Below are 18,469 nucleotides of genomic sequence, written 5' to 3' on the forward strand. Positions count from 1 at the left end.
AACTGCCAAGCCATGTCTCCCCTGCACAGGAATCAAGCATCCTAGGACCAGTTTCTGGCTATCAGCCGTCATCAGCAAGGATAGCTTGACTCCAGTGGTGTGGAGAGCACAGGACTCACATCTGAGCATACCCGTCCCAGTCGGGGTGACAAATGCAAAAACAACAGTTGATGGACAGAATGCAGAACAGTGTCATACATTCACCCCAGTACAGCGATCTGGGCCTAAATCCATCGTTTTTTTGCACTCCACACCACCCCAGTTCAGACATGGCCATATGCAAATCAGCCTTGACCCTGTGCCTCATGGGAACAGTCCAGCCCGAACTGCCAAGCCATGTTTTCCCTGGACCTGAATCAAGCATCCTAGGACCGGTTTCTGGGTATCAGCCATCATCAGCAAGGATAGCTTGACTCCAGTGGTGTGGAGAGCACGGGACTCACGTCTGAGCATACCCGTCTCACTCGGGGTGAGAAATGCAAAAACAACAGTTGATGGACAGAATGCAGAACAATGTCATACATTCACCCCAGTACAGAGATCTGGGCCTAAATCCATCGTTTTTTTGCACTCCACACCACCCCAGTTCAGACATGGCCATATGCAAATCAGCCTTGACCCTGTGCCTCACGGGAACAGTCCAGCCCGAACTGTCAAGCCATGTCTCTCCTGGACCAGAATCAAGCATCCTAGGACCGGTTTCTGGCTATCAGCCTCCATCAGCCAGGATAGCTTGACTCCAGTGGTGTGGAGAGTACGGGACTCACATCTGAGCATACCCGTCCCACTCAGGGTCGCAAATGCAAAAACAACAGTTGATGGACCGAATGCAGAACAATGTCATACATTCACCCCAGTACAGATATCTCAGCCTAAATTCATTGTTTGTTTGCACTGCACACCACCCCTGTTCAGAAATGGCCATATGCAAATCTGCCTTGACCTTGTGCCTCATAGGAACAGTCCAGCCCGAACTGCCAAGCCATGTCTTCCCTGGACCGGAATCAAGCATCCTAGGACCTGTTTCTGGCTATCAGCCGTCATCAGCAACGATAGCTTGACTCCAGTGATGTGGAGAGCACAGGACTCATGTCTGAGCATACCCGTCCCACTCGGGGTGACAAATGCAAAAACAACGGTTGATGGACAGAATGCAGAACAATGTTATACTTTCACCCCAGTAGAGATTTGGGCCTAAATCCATTGTTTTTTTGCACTCCGCAGCACCCCAGTTCAGACATGGCCATTTGCAAATCAGCCTTGACCCTGTGCCTCATGGCAACAGTCCAGCCTGAACTGCCAAGCCATGTCTTCCCTGGACCGGAATCAAGCATCCCAGGACCGGTTTCTTGCTATCGGTCATCATCAGCCAGGAAAGCTTGACTCTAGTGATGTGGAGAGCACGGTAATTACATCTGAGCATACCTATCCCACTCGGGGTGACAAATGCAAAAACAACAGTTGAAGGACAGAATGCAGAACACTGTCATACATTCACCTCAGTACAGCGATCTGGGCCTAAATCCATCATTTTTTGCACTCCACACCACCCCAGTTCAGACATGGCCATATGCAAATCAGCCTTGACCCTGTGCCTCATGGGAACAGTCCAGCCAGAACTGCCAAGCCATGTCTTCCCTGGACCGGAATCAAGCATCCTACGACCGGTTTCTGGCTATCAGCCGTCATCAGGAAGGATAACTTGACTCCAGTGGTGTGGAGAGCACAGGACTCACGTCTGAGCATACCCGTCCCACTCGGGGTGACAAATGCAAAAACAACGGTTGATGGACAGAATGCAGAACAATGTTATACATTCACCCCAGTACAGAGATCAGGGCCTAAATCCATTGTTTTTTTGCACTCCACACTACCCCAGTTCAGACATGGCCATATGCAAATAAGCTTTGACCCTGTGCCTCATGGGAACAGGAACAGTCCAGCCCGAACTGCGAAGCCTTGCTTCCCTGGACCGGAATCAAGCATCCTAGGACCAGTTTCTGGCTATCAGTCATCATCAGCCAGGATAGCTTGACTTCAGTGGTGTGGAGAGCACGGCACTCACGTCTGAGCATACCCGTTCCACTCGGGGTGACAAATGCAAAAACAACAGTTGATGGACAGAATGCAGAACAAGGTCATACATTCACCCCAGTACAGAGATCTGGGCCTAAATCCATTGTTTTTTGCACTCCACACTACCCCAGTTCAGACATGGCCATATGCAAATAAGCCTTGACCCTGTGCCTCATGGGAACAGGAACAGTCCAGCCTGAAATGCCAAGCAATGTCTCCCCTGGACCGGAATCAAGCATCCTAGGACGGTTTTCTGGCTATCAGCCGTCATCAGCAAGGATAGCTTGACTCCAGTGGTGTGGAGAGCACAGGACTCACATCTGAGCATACCCGTCCCACTCGGGGTGACAAATGCAAAAACAACGGTTGATGGACAGAATGCAGAACAATGTTATACATTCACCCCAGTACAGAGATCTGGGCCTAAATCCATTGTTTTTTTTTGCACTCCACACTACCCCAGTTCAGACATGGCCATATGCAAATAAGCCTTGACCCTGTGCCTCATGGGAACAGGAACAGTCCAGCCCGAGCTGCCAAGCCATGTCTCCCCTGCACCGGAATCAAGCATCCTAGGACCAGTTTCTGGCTATCAGCTGTAGTCAGCAAGGATAGCTTGACTCCAGTGGTGTGGAGAGCACAGGACTGACGTCTGAGCATACAAGTCCCTCTCGGAGTGACAAATGCAAAAACAACAGTTGATGGACAGAATGCAGAACAATGTCATACATTCACCCCAATACAGAGATCTGGGCCTAAATTCATTGTTTTTTTGCACTCCACACCACCCCAGTTCCGACATGGCCATATGCAAATCAGCCCTGATCCTGTGCCTCATGTAAACAGTCCAGCCCAAACTACCAAGCCATGTTTTCCCTGGACCGGATTCAAGCATCCTGGGACCTGTTTCTTGCTATCAGCCATAGTCAGCCAGGGTAGCTTGACTCCAGTGGGGTGGAGAGCACGGGACTGACGTCTGAGCATACAAGTCCCACTCGGGGTGACGAATGCAAAAACAACAGTTGATAGACAGAATGCGGAACAATGTCATACATTCACCCCAGTACAGAGATCTGGGCCTAAATCCATTGTTTTTTTGCACTCCACACTACCCCAGTTCAGACATGGCCATATGCAAATACGCCTTGACCCTGTGCCTCATGGGAACAGGAACAGTCCAGCTTGAAATGCCAAGCCATGTCTCCCCTGGACGGGAACCAAGCATCCTAGGACGGGTTTCTGGCTATCAGCCGTCATCAGCAAGGATAGCTTGACTCCAGTGGTGTGGAGAGCACAGGACTCACGTCTGAGCATACCCGTCCCACTCGGGGTGACAACTGCAAAAACAACGGTTGATGGACAGAATGCAGAACAATGTTATACATTCACCCCAGTACAGAGATCTGGGCCTAAATACATTGTTTTTTTGCACTCCACACTACCCCAGTTCAGACATGGCCATATGCAAATAAGCTTTAACCCTGTGCCTCATGGGAACAGGAACAGTCCAGCCCGAACTGCCAAGCCATGTCTCCCCTGCACAGGAATCAAGCATCCTAGGACCAGTTTCTGGCTATCAGCCGTCATCAGCAAGGATAGCTTGACTCCAGTGGTGTGGAGAGCACAGGACTCACATCTGAGCATACCCGTCCCACTCGTGGTGACAAATGCAAAAACAACAGTTGATGGACAGAATGCAGAACAGTGTCATACATTCACCCCAGTACAGCGATCTGGGCATAAATCCATCGTTTTTTTGCACTCCACACCACCCCAGTTCAGACATGGCCATATGCAAATCAGCCTTGACCCTGTGCCTCATGGGAACAGTCCTGCCCGAACTGCCAAGCCATGTTTTCCCTGGACCTGAATCAAGCAACCTAGGACCGGTTTCTGGGTATCAGCCTTCATCAGCAAGGATAGCTTGACTCCAGTGGAGTGGAGAGCACGGGACTCACGTCTGAGCATACCCGTCTCACTCGGGGAGACAAATGCAAAAACAACAGTTGATGGACGGAATGCAGAACAATGTCATACATTCACCCCAGTACAGAGATCTGGGCCTAAATCCATCGTTTTTTTGCACTCCACACCACCTCAGTTCAGACATGGCCATATGCAAATCAGCCTTGACCCTGTGCCTCATGGGAACAGTCCAGCCCGAACTGCCAAGCCATGTCTTCCCTGGACCAGAATCAAGCATCCTAGGACCGGTTTATGGCTATCAGCCATCATCAGCCAGGATAGCTTGACTTCAGTGGTGTGGAGAGTACGGGACTCACATCTGAGCATACCCGTTTCACTCGGGGTGGCAAATGCAAAAACAACAGTTGATGGGCAGAATGCAGAACAATGCCATACATTCACCCCAGTACAGATATCTCAGCCTAAATTCATTGTTTGTTTGCACTGCACACCACCCCTGTTCAGATATGGCCATATGCAAATCTGCCTTGACCTTGTGCCTCATGGGAACAGTCCAGCCCGAACTGCCAAGTCATGTCTTCCCTGGACCGGAATCAAGCATCCTAGGACCTGTTTCTGGCTATCAGCCGTCATCAGCAAGGATAGCTTGACTCCAGTGGTGTGGAGAGCACAGGACTCACGTCTGAGCATACCCGTCCCACTCGGGGTGACAAATGCAAAAACAACGGTTGATGGACAGAATGCAGAACAATGTTATACTTTCACCCCAGTAGAGATTTGGGCCTAAATCCATCGTTTTTTTGCACTCCGCACCACCCCAGTTCAGACATGGCCATTTGCAAATCAGCCTTGACCCTGTGCCTCATGGCAACAGTCCAGCCTGAACTGCCAAGCCATGTCTTCCCTGGACCGGAATCAAGCATCCCAGGACCGGTTTCTTGCTATCAGTCATCATCAGACAGGAAAGCTTGACTCTAGTGGTGTGGAGAGCACGGTAATTACATCTGAGCATACCTATCCCACTCGGGGTGACAAATGCAAAAACAACAGTTGAAGGACAGAATGCAGAACACTGTCATACATTCACCTCAGTACAGCGATCTGGGCCTAAATCCATCATTTTGTTGCACTCTACACCACCCCAGTTCAGACATGGCCATATGCAAATCAGCCTTGACCCTGTGCCTCATGGGAACAGTCCAACCCGAACTGCCAAGCCATGTCTTCCCTGGACCGGAATCAAGCATCCTAGGACCGGTTTCTGGCTATCAGCCGTCATCAGCCAGGATAGCTTGACTCCAGTGGTGTGGAAAGCACGGGACTCACGTCTGAGCATACCCGTCCCACTCAGGGTGACGAATGCAAAAACAACAGTTGATGGACAGAATGCAGAACAAGGTCATACATTCACCCCAGTACAGAGATCTGGGCCTAAATCCATCATTTGTTTGCACTCCACACCACCCCAGTTCAGACATGGCCATATGCACATGAGCCTTGACCCTGTGCCTCATGGGAACAGTCCAGCCAGAACTGCCAAGTCATGTCTTCCCTGGACCGGAATCAAGCATCCTAGAACCTGTTTCTTGCTATCAGCCGTCATCAGCCAGGATATCTTGACTCCAGTGGTGTGGAGAGCATGGGACTCACGTCTGAGCATACCCGTCCAACTTGGGGTGACAAATGCAAAAACAACAGTTGATGGACAGAATGCAGAACAATGTCATACATTCAACCCAGAACAGAGATCTGGGCCTAAATCCATCATTTTCTTTTGCACTCCACACCACCTCAGTTCAGACATGGCCATATGCAAATCAGCCTTGACCTTGTGCCTCATGGGAACTGTCCAGCTAGAACTGCCAAGCCATGTCTTCCCTGGACCGGAATCAAGCATCCTACGACCGGTTTCTGGCTGTCAGCCGTCATCAGGAAGGATAGCTTGACTCCAGTGGTGTGGAGAGCACAGGACCCACATCTGAGCATACCCGTCCCACTCAGGGTGATAAATGCAATAACAACGGTTGATGGACAGAATGCAGAACAATGTTATACATTCACCCCAGTACATAGATCTGGGCCTAAATCCATTGTTTTTTTGCACTCCACACTACCCCAGTTCAGACATGGCCATATGCAAATAAGCTTTGACCCTGTGCCTCATGGGAACAGGAACAGTCCAGCCCGAACTGCCAAGCCATGTCTCCCCTGCACAGGAATCAAGCATCCTAGGACCAGTTTCTGGCTATCAGCCGTCATCAGCAAGGATAGCTTGACTCCAGTGGTGTGGAGAGCACAGGACTCACATCTGAGCATACCCGTCCCACTCGGGGTGACAAATGCAAAAACAACAGTTGATGGACAGAATGCAGAACAGTGTCATACATTCACCCCAGTACAGCGATCTGGGCCTAAATCCATCGTTTTTTTGCACTCCACACCACCCCAGTTCAGACATGGCCATATGCAAATCAGCCTTGACCCTGTGCCTCATGGGAACAGTCCAGCCCGAACTGCCAAGCCATGTTTTCCCTGGACCTGAATCAAGCATCCTAGGACCGGTTTCTGGGTATCAGCCGTCATCAGCAAGGATAGCTTGACTCCAGTGGTGTGGAGAGCACGGGACTCACGTCTGAGCATACCCGTCTCACTTGGGGTGAGAAATGCAAAAACAACAGTTGATGGACAGAATGCAGAACAATGTCATACATTCACCCCAGTACAGAGATCTGGGCCTAAATCCATCGTTTTTTTGCACTCCACACCACCCCAGTTCAGACATGGCCATATGCAAATCAGCCTTGACCCTGTGCCTCATGGGAACAGTCCAGCCCGAACTGCCAAGCCATGTCTCTCCTGGACCAGAATCAAGCATCCTAGGACCGGTTTCTGGCTATCAGCCTTCATCAGCCAGGATAGCTTGACTCCAGTGGTGTGGAGAGTACGGGACTCACATCTGAGCATACCCGTCCCACTCGGGGTGGCAAATGCAAAAACAACAGTTGATGGACCGAATGCAGAACTATGTCATACATTCACCCCAGTACAGATATCTCAGCCTAAATTCATTGTTTGTTTGCACTGCACACCACCCCTGTTCAGAAATGGCCATATGCAAATCTGCCTTGACCTTGTGCCTCATAGGAACAGTCCAGCCCGAACTGCCAAGCCATGTCTTCCCTGGACCGGAATCAAGCATCCTAGGACCTGTTTCTGGCTATCAGCCGTCATCAGCAACGATAGCTTGACTCCAGTGATGTGGAGAGCACAGGACTCATGTCTGAGCATACCCGTCCCACTCGGGGTGACAAATGCAAAAACAACGGTTGATGGACAGAATGCAGAACAATGTTATACTTTCACCCCAGTAGAGATTTGGGCCTAAATCCATCGTTTTTTTGCACTCCGCACCACCCCAGTTCAGACATGGCCATTTGCAAATCAGCCTTGACCCTGTGCCTCATGGCAACAGTCCAGCCTGAACTGCCAAGCCATGTCTTCCCTGGACCGGAATCAAGCATCCCAGGACCGGTTTCTTGCTATCAGTCATCATCAGCCAGGAAAGCTTGACTCTAGTGATGTGGAGAGCACGGTAATTACATCTGAGCATACCTATCCCACTCGGGGTGACAAATGCAAAAACAACAGTTGAAGGACAGAATGCAGAACACTGTCATACATTCACCTCAGTACAGCGATCTGGGCCTAAATCCATCATTTTTTTGCACTCCACACCACCCCAGTTCAGACATGGCCATATGCAAATCAGCCTTGACCCTGTGCCTCATGGGAACAGTCCAACCCGAACTGCCAAGCCATGTCTTCCCTGGACCGGAATCAAGCATCCTAGGACCGGTTTCTGGCTATCAGCCGTCATCAGCCAGGATAGCTTGACTCCAGTGGTGTGGAGAGCATGGGACTCACGTCTGAGCATACCCGTCCAACTTGGGGTGACAAATGCAAAAACAACAGTTGATGGACAGAATGCAGAACAATGTCCTACATTCAACCCAGTTCCTCAGACTGGTAGTATTCCACAGGGCCTGAAACAATTATTCATCAAATTAGAGAGATTACGTAAAGCGGAACTCTCCAGATGGTGGGATCTAACCACCTTAAAAAAATACATAGAACTTAAACAGATCCCCAGAGGATTAAGGGTTATCATATTTCCAACATTTGAGGACCTGGACCCAGACCTCTTACAGGAATGGGAATGCCTTATTTCATCCTCCTCTTACGGGATGATGGATCTACTTATCAGACACGCAGAGAGAAAAAGAATTAAACTTTTGGAGGAAATAGAAACTATTGAAAATGAAATAAAAAAACTTAACCTACCTGAGAATACTGATAAGAACTTGAAAATCCTAAAGGAGGTTCTCAATGCTCATCAAACTCATTTACGTGAGAAGAAAATACGCAAACTGAAGAGGGACGACAATGACTATAAAAATGGTCGCATCTTCACGTTTGCTAAAAAGTATGATGACATCAAACCACGAACAGGAGTTAAGGGCCTTCAAGGCCAAAAATCTTCTGAACAAAAATCAGCTAGCGATTCAGATCTCTCTAGCGTAGCGAGTGAGATCAGTGAAACTGGAAGTATGACTCCGTCCACTTCTATTCAGGAGAACACCAGTATTAACAGCACCTCGGCTTATTTATCCGAACTACAGAGGTTCAGAAAGGGTACGAGACTGGGTTTCAATCAAAGAACACTCCCAAGAAAAGAACTAGGAGGGGAGGAAAGAAACGCAGATCCCGCAGGGGACAAACGAGTAACCAGATCAGTTTCGAAGAACCAGAGCAAGTGAGTGCAGACACCAATGCATCAAATGCTAACATCAATAATGACAATGTACACAATGATGTAGCTATCATTAACCTATCCAAACAAGTGTTAAATATCGATGAAGTCAATGTTTTGAAAAAAGGATTACGTTTTTGCCCCTTGTCCAAACCTGACTATGTGCAAATTCATGTAGATCTGTTCAGATTTGTGCGTGGTTTAAAATTAAAAAAGTTTTTTGCAAATAAACCTGTTGGGCGTCAAATACCTATATACACTGCTACCAAATGTGGACAAACTATAGAAGATATTGAAACTACTAGACTTCTGATGTCACTTGACGATAGCCTGGGGTCCACTCCTAATATTGAAGACATCTTGGATGATCTTAATATCATTACTGACGTACAGTTGAATAGTGGACTGAGGCCAAAATCTTCATTCACTCCTATACTAGCCCCTGACAACATGGTGGACTGTTTTTATAAGGCAGTCACATCTGATTTATATAAACTGGAAGATAGATTTCAGAACAAACCCTACAGATTCAAGGACAACTTATCTATGGTAGAAAGGAAGGCATTGGAGCGACTGAAGATTTACTCACATCTCACTATAAGAGAGGCAGATAAAGGAGGTAATATTGTCCTGATGGACAATGACCTATATCTAGATGAGATTGCAAGACAATTATCTGACATCCAATCTTATACACTCTTGCCACATGACCCTACTCCATCTACTATCACTCTGATTGAAAAGTGTCTCCGGTATTGGCATAGTTTAGGACTTCTAAATGATTCTGAATTCAAATATCTATTCAACCCAACTCCCAGGTCAGCATACATATATGTACTCCCCAAGATACATAAAAATTTGAACACACCCCCGGGAAGGCCAATCATCTCCGGGATTGGTGGTCTCAAAGAGCATATCTCAGAATATATTGATCTGTTTCTGAAACCGCTAGTCATACAATTACCTGCTTACATTGAGGATACCAAAGACCTGCTTAACAAACTTGAACATTTTCCTTGGTATGACGAATACATCCTGGTAACCTTAGATGTCACTGCACTATACACTAGCATACCTCTGGACAGAGGTATAGAGGCCCTCAGATTCTTCTTATCCAAGAGAGATGCTTGTCTCTATGACCACACAAGAATGGTCTTAGAACTTACCAAATTGGCACTTGAAAACAACTACTTCCAACACCAATCCACTTGGTACAAACAACATTCTGGTGTAGCAATGGGGGCGAAACTTTCGCCCTCCTTTGCTAACCTCTATATGGGTTTTTTCGAACTACACCACATTTGGAGAGATTGTCCCCATCACTTGACTAACAATGTGATTTATTGGGGACGTTACATTGACGACGTGTTACTAATCTGGAATGGAGACATTGCTTCTCTGTCAGAGTTCTTTGAACATCTTGTACACAATACGTATAACCTGTCCTTCACATACAGCTATGACAGAAAACAAATTGATTTCCTTGACGTTACGCTGTATGTAAAGGATGGAACGCTCGAGACCAAACTTTTTCGTAAAACAACGGCGTGCAACTCTGTTCTGCACGCTACCAGTGCACATCCAGCTAGTCAAATGCGGGCCATCCCCTTTGGGGAGATGACCCGACTGAGAAGAAATTGCAGCAGTGACAACGATTTCATCTTTGAGCTTGACAAACTCACTGACCGTTTTTCTCAACGGGGTTACAACTCAGAAATTCTCAAAAAAGCAACCACGAGAATTGAAAAATGCAAACGTAATGACTTACTTAGAAACAGCAGGAAAAAGCGCACAATAACCAACAGACGTGCTGCATTTATCACCCAATTTCACTGCAAGAGCAATGATGTCTTCTGTATATTACGTAGGCATTGGCATCTTCTAAAACTAGATTGTGACCTGGATACTTTCATCACCAAGGCCCCTCAAATTACATACAGAAGAGGCCAAACACTGCGCAATCTCCTGGCACCTACGGGTCCGGGGATCAGCAATCCGAGCTCGAAGATCTGGTTCCCACCCAAACCTAAAGGTTTTTTCAAATGCACAATGTGTAATGTCTGTCAGTTCGCATGCAATAAAATTAAGACGTTCTGTTACAACACTGGTAAGATTCATCAAATCTATGATTTCATGAACTGCAACACAAAATTTGTGGTGTATTGTCTGGTGTGCTCCTGCAACAAAATCTACATTGGGAGTACAATCCGTCCGCTAAAAGAACGCATACAGGAGCACATCAGAGCAATTCGCACAAACAACACCAACTATCCACTAGCGGTTCATTATAATAATGACCATAAATCATCAGACTTAATTAACATCAAGTTCCATGGCATAGCCACCATCAGACATGATCCACGTGGTGGCAATAATACGACCGCTCTTAGGAAACTGGAAACTAAATGGCTGATCAGATTACGAGCCGTGGACCAGGGACTTAACACGGACAGGGAAATGCATGTATTTGTATGAAGTTCAACAACAATGAAATTACATGTGTTCTCTTCATATTGCATATAGAATGTTAATATCATCTGTTGTATCTGTTGCAATGCAATCCCTATTTACTGTTTCCTTAACTTCTGAATTTCACTACCATGTAGTATGGTATTTTTAAACAAAGTATATGTTTTTCTTATCCCAGTATTGTCAATGAGTCCGCGCTTTGGGACGCTCCACATCTGTTCTCTGTAATATGTATTTAATCTTGTACATTAATTTGAATTTTGATTGCCGTATTACATTATGGATTAACCGGGGATGAGTACTATTTGGAAACCTAACATTAAGGAGTGTTAATGCATCCCTCTCTTGATTCATTTTTTCTAACTATTCTGTTTCTAACTATACACTAACACCTCAATTAACCCACACACATAGAAGATCTATGCCACTATGGTCTCTAATTTCATTTTTATTTTTATTTTTATTTTTTTAACCGTTTAACATTGCAAGCGCTTTACCTCATTTCTGAATCACTATTATTTCTTTAATTAAAATCATTCTTCTTTTAGCATGACAGACTCTTCATTAATGTTTAACTGGACATTGTTTCTTCTCCTAGTAGACTGCCTCGACCTGACCACCAACCATCTCGATCGTGGTGATTTCACTTTTTGTTTTTAGTTTCCACATTATTTTATTTTCAGTTTTATCAAACGCTACAACAGTCTTCTGTATTAATTTACGCTTATTACATTGATTATACTCATGGTCTGCAGCGGATATATACGTTTTTTTCCTTACGCTGCCACTATCATTCTACTCTCAACATGGCGCCCTCCACTGTGCTACTAACGAGGTGTATACATTTTGCTGGTGGGTCCTTTTTAGGTCTCGGCAACGAGAACTATTGTCGCCGAGTAAGCTCGCAAGGGAGTACAGAGCGGTGCAAGAGCCGACCAGGGTCTGTGGACGCGCACACACAAAGGCAGGCAGGCAGGCACACACCAGACACACACAGACAGACACACGCACGCACGCACACACACACACACACCCTCCCTCTCTGCCCACTCCCTCTCTGCCGCCCCACCCCTCTACCCCCACCCCCCCTCTACCCCCACTCACCGGGCTCTTTCCCTCTGCAGCGGGTCAGTCACGGCAGCAGGCAGGCTCGGTGTCTTCTCGGCGATCTTCAGCTGATGTGCACGCTCACGCTGCGTCTCCTGCGCGCCCACCACGCTGTTTCGCGCCCGTTGATCCTCAGCTTGTGATTACTACTCCTTCTAACCCGGATTCTAAATTACTATTTCTTGGTTCTCTAACTCCACTCTGTTGATTCGTAACAAACTGATATTCAGCACATTTCACAGTCTCGCTTTTGCTTCTCATAAATACAATAAGATTATTTTAAGCAATGTCTACCCTTCTTTAGGTTCTGTGCCTATTATGCTTCGGACTATAGAGTTTTAGAAAGTGTGGTGGAAGATTCCATGATATCAGTGGTGTGCACAGTGCAGAGTGAGTGTGCAGAGTGCAGAGTAGTGAGTGCAGAGTAGTGAGTGCAGAGTGTGAGTGCAGAGTGTGAGTGCAGAGTGTGAGTGCAGAGTAGTGAGTGCAGAGTAGTGAGTGCGCAGAGTGAGTGTGCAGAGGAGTGAGTGCAGAGGAGTGAGTGCAGAGGAGTGAGTGCGCAGAGTAGTGAGTGCGCAGAGTAGTGAGTGCGCAGAGTAGTGAGTGCAGAGTAGTGAGTGCAGAGTAGTGAGTGCAGAGTAGTGAGTGCTGAGTAGTGAGTAGTGAGTGCAGAGTAGTGAGTGCAGAGTAGTGAGTAGTGAGTGCAGAGTAGTGAGTGCAGAGTAGTGAGTGCAGAGTAGTCAGTAGTGAGTAGTGAGTGCAGAGTAGTGAGTAGTGAGTGCAGAGTAGTGAGTGCAGAGTAGTGAGTAGTGAGTAGTGAGTGCAGAGTAGTGAGTAGTGAGTGCAGAGTAGTGAGTAGTGAGTGCAGAGTAGTGAGTGCAGAGTGCAGAGTAGTGAGTGCAGAGTAGAGAGTAGTGAGTGCAGAGTAGTGAGTGCAGAGTAGTGAGTGCAGAGTAGCGAGTAGTGAGTGCAGAGTAGTGAGTAGTGAGTGCAGAGTAGTGAGTAGTGAGTGCAGAGTAGTGAGTGCAGAGTAGTGAGTGCAGAATGCAGAGTAGTGAGTGCAGAGTAGTGAGTAGTGAGTGCAGAGTAGTGAGTAGTGAGTGCAGAATAGTGAGGGCAGAGTAGTGAGTGCAGAGTAGTGAGTGCAGAGTAGTGAGTGCAGAGTAGTGAGTAGTGAGTGCAGAGTAGTGAGTAGTGAGTGCAGAGTAGTGAGTGCAGAGTGCAGAGTAGTGAGTAGTTAGTGCAGAGTAGTGAGTAGTGAGTGCAGATTAGTGAGTGCAGAGTAGTGAGTGCAGAGTAGTGAGTGCAGAGTAGTGAGTAGTGAGTGCAGAGTAGTGGGTGCAGAGTAGTGAGTGCAGAGTAGTGAGTAGTGAGTGCAGAGTAGTGAGTAGTGAGTGCAGAGTAGTGAGTAGTGAGTGCAGAGTAGTGAGTGCAGAGTAGTGAGTAGTGAGTGCAGAGTAGTGGGTGCAGAGTAGTGAGTGCAGAGTAGTGAGTAGTGAGTGCAGAGTAGTGAGTAGTGAGTGCAGAGTAGTGAGTAGTGAGTGCAGAGTAGTGAGTGCAGAGTAGTGAGTAGTGAGTGCAGAGTAGTGAGTAGTGAGTGCAGAGTAGTGAGTAGTGAGTGCAGAGTGCAGAGTAGTGAGTGCAGAGTGCAGAGTAGTGAGTGCAGAGTGCAGAGTAGTGAGTGCAGAGTAGTGAGTGCAGAGTGCAGAGTAGTGAGTGCAGAGTGCAGAGTAGTGAGTGCAGAGTGCAGAGTAGTGAGTGCAGAGTAGTGAGTGCAGAGTGCAGAGTAGTGAGTGCAGAGTGGTGAGTGCAGAGTGCAGTGCAGTGCAGAGTGCAGTGCAGTGCAGGTATGTGCAGTGCAGGTGAGTGCAGTGCAGTGCAGGTGAGTGCAGTGCAGTGCAGGTGAGTGCAGTGCAGTGCAGGTGAGTGCAGTGCAGGTGAGTGCAGTGCAGTGCAGGTGAGTGCAGTGCAGTGCAGGTGAGTGCAGTGGAGTGCAGGTGAGTGCAGTGGAGTGCAGGTGAGTGCAGTGGAGTGCAGTGCAGGTGAGTGCAGTGCAGGTGAGTGCAGTGCAGGTGAGTGCAGTGCAGTGCAGTGGAGTGCAGGTGAGTGCAGTGCAGGTGAGTGCAGTGCAGGTGAGTGCAGTGCAGTGCAGTGCATGCGAGTGCAGTGCAGTGCAGGTGAGTGCAGTGCAGGTGAGTGCAGTGCAGTGGAGTGCAGTGGAGTGCAGTGGAGTGCAGGTGAGTGCAGTGCAGGTGAGTGCAGTGCAGTGCAGGTGAGTGCAGTGCAGTGCAGGTGAGTGCAGTGCAGTGCAGGTGAGTGCAGTGGGGTGCAGGTGAGTGCAGTGGAGTGCAGGTGAGTGCAGTGGAGTGCAGTGCAGTGCAGGTGAGTGCAGTGGAGTGCAGGTGAGTGCAGTGGAGTGCAGGTGAATGCAGTGGAGTGCAGTGCAGTGCAGGTGAGTGCAGTGCAGGTGAGTGCAGTGCAGGTGAGTGCAGTGCAGGTGAGTGCAGTGCAGTGCAGTGCAGTGCATGCGAGTGCAGTGCAGTGCATGCGAGTGCAGTGCAGTGCAGTGCAGGTGAGTGCAGTGCAGGTGAGTGCAGTGCAGTGGAGGTCAGTGGAGTGCAGGTGAGTGCAGTGCAGGTGAGTGGAGTGCAGGTGAGTGCAGTGCAGGTGAGTGCAGTGCAGGTGAGTGCAGTGCAGGTGAGTGCAGTGCAGTGCAGGTGAGTGCAGTGCAGGTGAGTGCAGTGCAGTGCAGGTGAGTGCAGTGCAGGTGAGTGCAGTGCAGGTGAGTGCAGTGCAGTGCAGTGCAGGTGAGTGCAGTGCAGTGCAGGTGAGTGCAGTACAGTGCAGGTGAGTGCAGTGCAGGTGAGTGCAGTCCCAGTGTGTGCAGTGCAGGTGTGTGCAGTGCAGGTGTGTGCAGTGCAGGTGTGTGCAGGTGAGTGCAGTGCAGTGCAGGTGAGTGCAGTGCAGGTGAGTGGAGTGCAGTGCAGGTGAGTGCAGTGCAGGTGAGTGCAGTGCAGGTGAGTGTAGTGCAGTGCAGGTGAGTGCAGTGCAGTGCAGGTGAGTGCAGTGCAGTGCAGGTGAGTGCAGTGCAGGTGAGTGCAGTGCAGTGCAGGTGAGTGCAGTGCAGGTGAGTGCAGTGCAGTGCAGGTGAGTGCAGTGGAGTGCAGGTGAGTGCAGTGGAGTGCAGTGCAGTGCAGGTGAGTGCAGTGCAGGTGAGTGCAGTGCAGGTGAGTGCAGTGCAGGTTAGTGCAGTGCAGGTGAGTGCAGTGCAGTGCAGTGGAGTGCAGTGCAGGTGAGTGCAGTGCAGTGCATGCGAGTGCAGTGCAGTGCAGGTGAGTGCAGTGCAGTGCAGGTGAGTGCAGTGCAGTGCAGGTGAGTGCAGTGGAGTGCAGTGCAGTGGAGTGCAGGTGAGTGCAGTGCAGGTGAGTGCAGAGCAGGTGAGTGCAGTGCAGGTGAGTGCAGTGCAGGTGAGTGCAGTGCAGTGCAGGTGAGTGCAGTGCAGGTCAGTGCAGTGCAGGTGAGTGCAGTGCCGTGCAGGTGAGTGCAGTGCAGTGCAGGTGAGTGCAGTGCAGGTGAGTGCAGTGCAGTGCAGGTGAGTGCAGTGCAGTGCAGGTGAGTGCAGTGCAGTGCAGGTGAGTGCAGTGCAGGTGAGTGCAGTGCAGGTGTGTGCAGTGCAGGTGTGTGCAGTGCAGGTGTGTGCAGTGCAGGTGTGTGCAGGTGAGTGAGTGCAGTGCAGGTGAGTGCAGTGCAGGTGAGTGCAGTGCAGTGCAGGTGAGTGCAGTGCAGGTGAGTGCAGTGCAGGTGAGTGCAGTACAGGTGAGTGCAGTGCAGTGCAGGTGAGTGCAGTGCAGTGCAGGTGAGTGCAGTGCAGTGCAGGTGAGTGCAGTGCAGGTGAGTGCAGTGCAGGTGAGTGCAGTGCAGTGCAGTGGAGTGCAGGTGAGTGCAGTGCAGGTGAGTGCAGTGCAGGTGAGTGCAGTGCAGTGCATGCGAGTGCAGTGCAGTGCATGCGAGTGCAGTGCAGTGCAGGTGAATGCAGTGCAGTGCAGGTGAGTGCAGTGCAGTGGAGTGCAGTGCAGTGCAGTGCAGGTGAGTGCAGTGCAGGTGAGTGCAGTGCAGGTGAGTGCAGTGCAGGTGAGTGCAGTGCAGGTGAGTGCAGTGCAGGTGAGTGCAGTGCAGGTGAGTGCAGTGCAGTGCAGGTGAATGCAGTGCAGGTGAGTGCAGTGCAGGTGAGTGCAGTGCAGTGCAGGTGAGTGCAGTGCAGTGCAGGTGAGTGCAGTGCAGGTGAGTGCAGTGCAGGTGTGTGCAGTGCAGGTGTGTGCAGTGCAGGTGAGTGCAGTGCAGTGCAGGTGAGTGCAGTGCAGGTGAGTGCAGTGCAGTGCAGGTGAGTGCAGTGCAGGTGAGTGCAGTGCAGGTGAGTGCAGTGCAGGTGAGTGCAGTGCAGGTGAGTGCAGTGCAGTGCAGTGCAGGTGAGTGCAGTGCAGTGGAGTGCAGGTGAGTGCAGTGCAGTGCAGGTGAGTGTAGTGCAGTGCAGGTGAGTGCAGTGCAGGTGAGTGCAGTGCAGGTGAGTGCAGTGCAGGTGAGTGCAGTGCAGGTGAGTGTAGTGCAGTGCAGGTGAGTGCAGTGCAGTGCAGTGCAGGTGAGTGCAGTGCAGGTGAGTGCAGTGCAGGTGAGTGCAGTGCAGTGCTGGTGAGTGCAGTGCAGGTGAGTGCAGTGCAGTGCAGGTGAGTGCAGTGCAGGTGAGTGCAGTGCAGTGCAGGTGAGTGCAGTGCAGTGCAGGCGAGTGCAGTGCAGGCGAGTGCAGTGCCTGCAGTGCAGGTGAGTGCAGTGCAGTGCAGGTGAGTGCAGTGCAGTGCAGGTGAGTGCAGTGCAGGTGAGTGCAGGTGAGTGCAGTGCAGGTGAGTGCAGTGCAGTGCAGGTGAGTGCAGTGCAGTGCAGGTGAGTGCAGTGCAGTGCAGTGCAGGTGAGTACAGTGCAGGTGAGTGCAGTGCAGGTGAGTGCAGTGCAGGTGAGTGCAGTGCAGGTGAGTGCAGTGCAGGTGAGTGCAGTGCAGGTGAGTGCTGTGCAGTGCAGGTGAGTGCAGTGCAGTGCAGTGCAGGTGAGTGCAGTGCAGGTGAGTGCAGGTGAGTGCAGTGCAGTGCAGGTGAGTGCAGTGCAGGTGAGTGCAGTGCAGTGCAAGTAAGTGCAGTGCAGTGCAGGTGAGTGCAGGTGAGTGCAGTGCAGTGCAGGTGAGTGCAGGTGAGTGCAGTGCAGGTGAGTGCAGTGCAGTGCAGGTGAGTGCAGTGCAGGTGAGTGCAGTGCAGTGCAGGTGAGTGCAGTGCAGGTGAGTGCAGTCCAGTGCAGTGCAGGTGAGTGCAGTGCAGTGCAGTGCAGTGCAGGTGAGTGCAGTGCAGTGCAGGTGAGTGCAGTGCAGGTGAGTGCAGTTGAGTGCAGTGCAGTGCAGGTGAGTGCAGTGCAGGTGAGTGCAGGTGAGTGCTGTGCAGTGCTGGTGAGTGCAGTTGAGTGCAGTGCAGGTGAGTGCAGTTGAGTGCAGAGTGGTGTGTATTGACAATGTAAATGACAATGCCATTTATTTTTGATTTAAAGAAAAAAAATGTCATGAGCAATGCCAATAGCTCTACCTTTAATGATGCCGAGACCATTGCATTGTAAATGCTTGTTTTATTTTGACCCTGACACGGTATGGGTCACGTGACATCTTGCACTGTGACTTCCGCTTATAACGCGGTATCTTTGTTGGGCGAGCCCGTTTTACCTAATCCGCTATCGTACGGATTTGAACACACACGTTTTTTGGTAAGTCGGTAACTCCCCATTATGTCTCATTGTGCGTAATGTCAACCCTTTAAAATACTATCCGCTAGGTCCCGTTTGTTGTTTCTCCTAGGGTCTAAAACGATGTTGTCTCTCTGTATTATTTTTAGCTGCAGTGGGGTTTGGCTGCAGGTAAGCAGGGCGCTTTGTGCAGCGATTAATGTAACTTGGTGTCGGTTTATCTTTATTACGTTACCAGCGACATACATCTTAAGAACTCCTTTACATGCTTTTTTGACAGCTTTGTGGGCAACACTCATCGGCAACACC

This window comes from Lissotriton helveticus, chromosome 4_1 (assembly GCF_964261635.1).
Source record: "Lissotriton helveticus chromosome 4_1, aLisHel1.1, whole genome shotgun sequence".
Classification (NCBI taxonomy): Eukaryota; Metazoa; Chordata; class Amphibia; order Caudata; family Salamandridae; genus Lissotriton; species Lissotriton helveticus.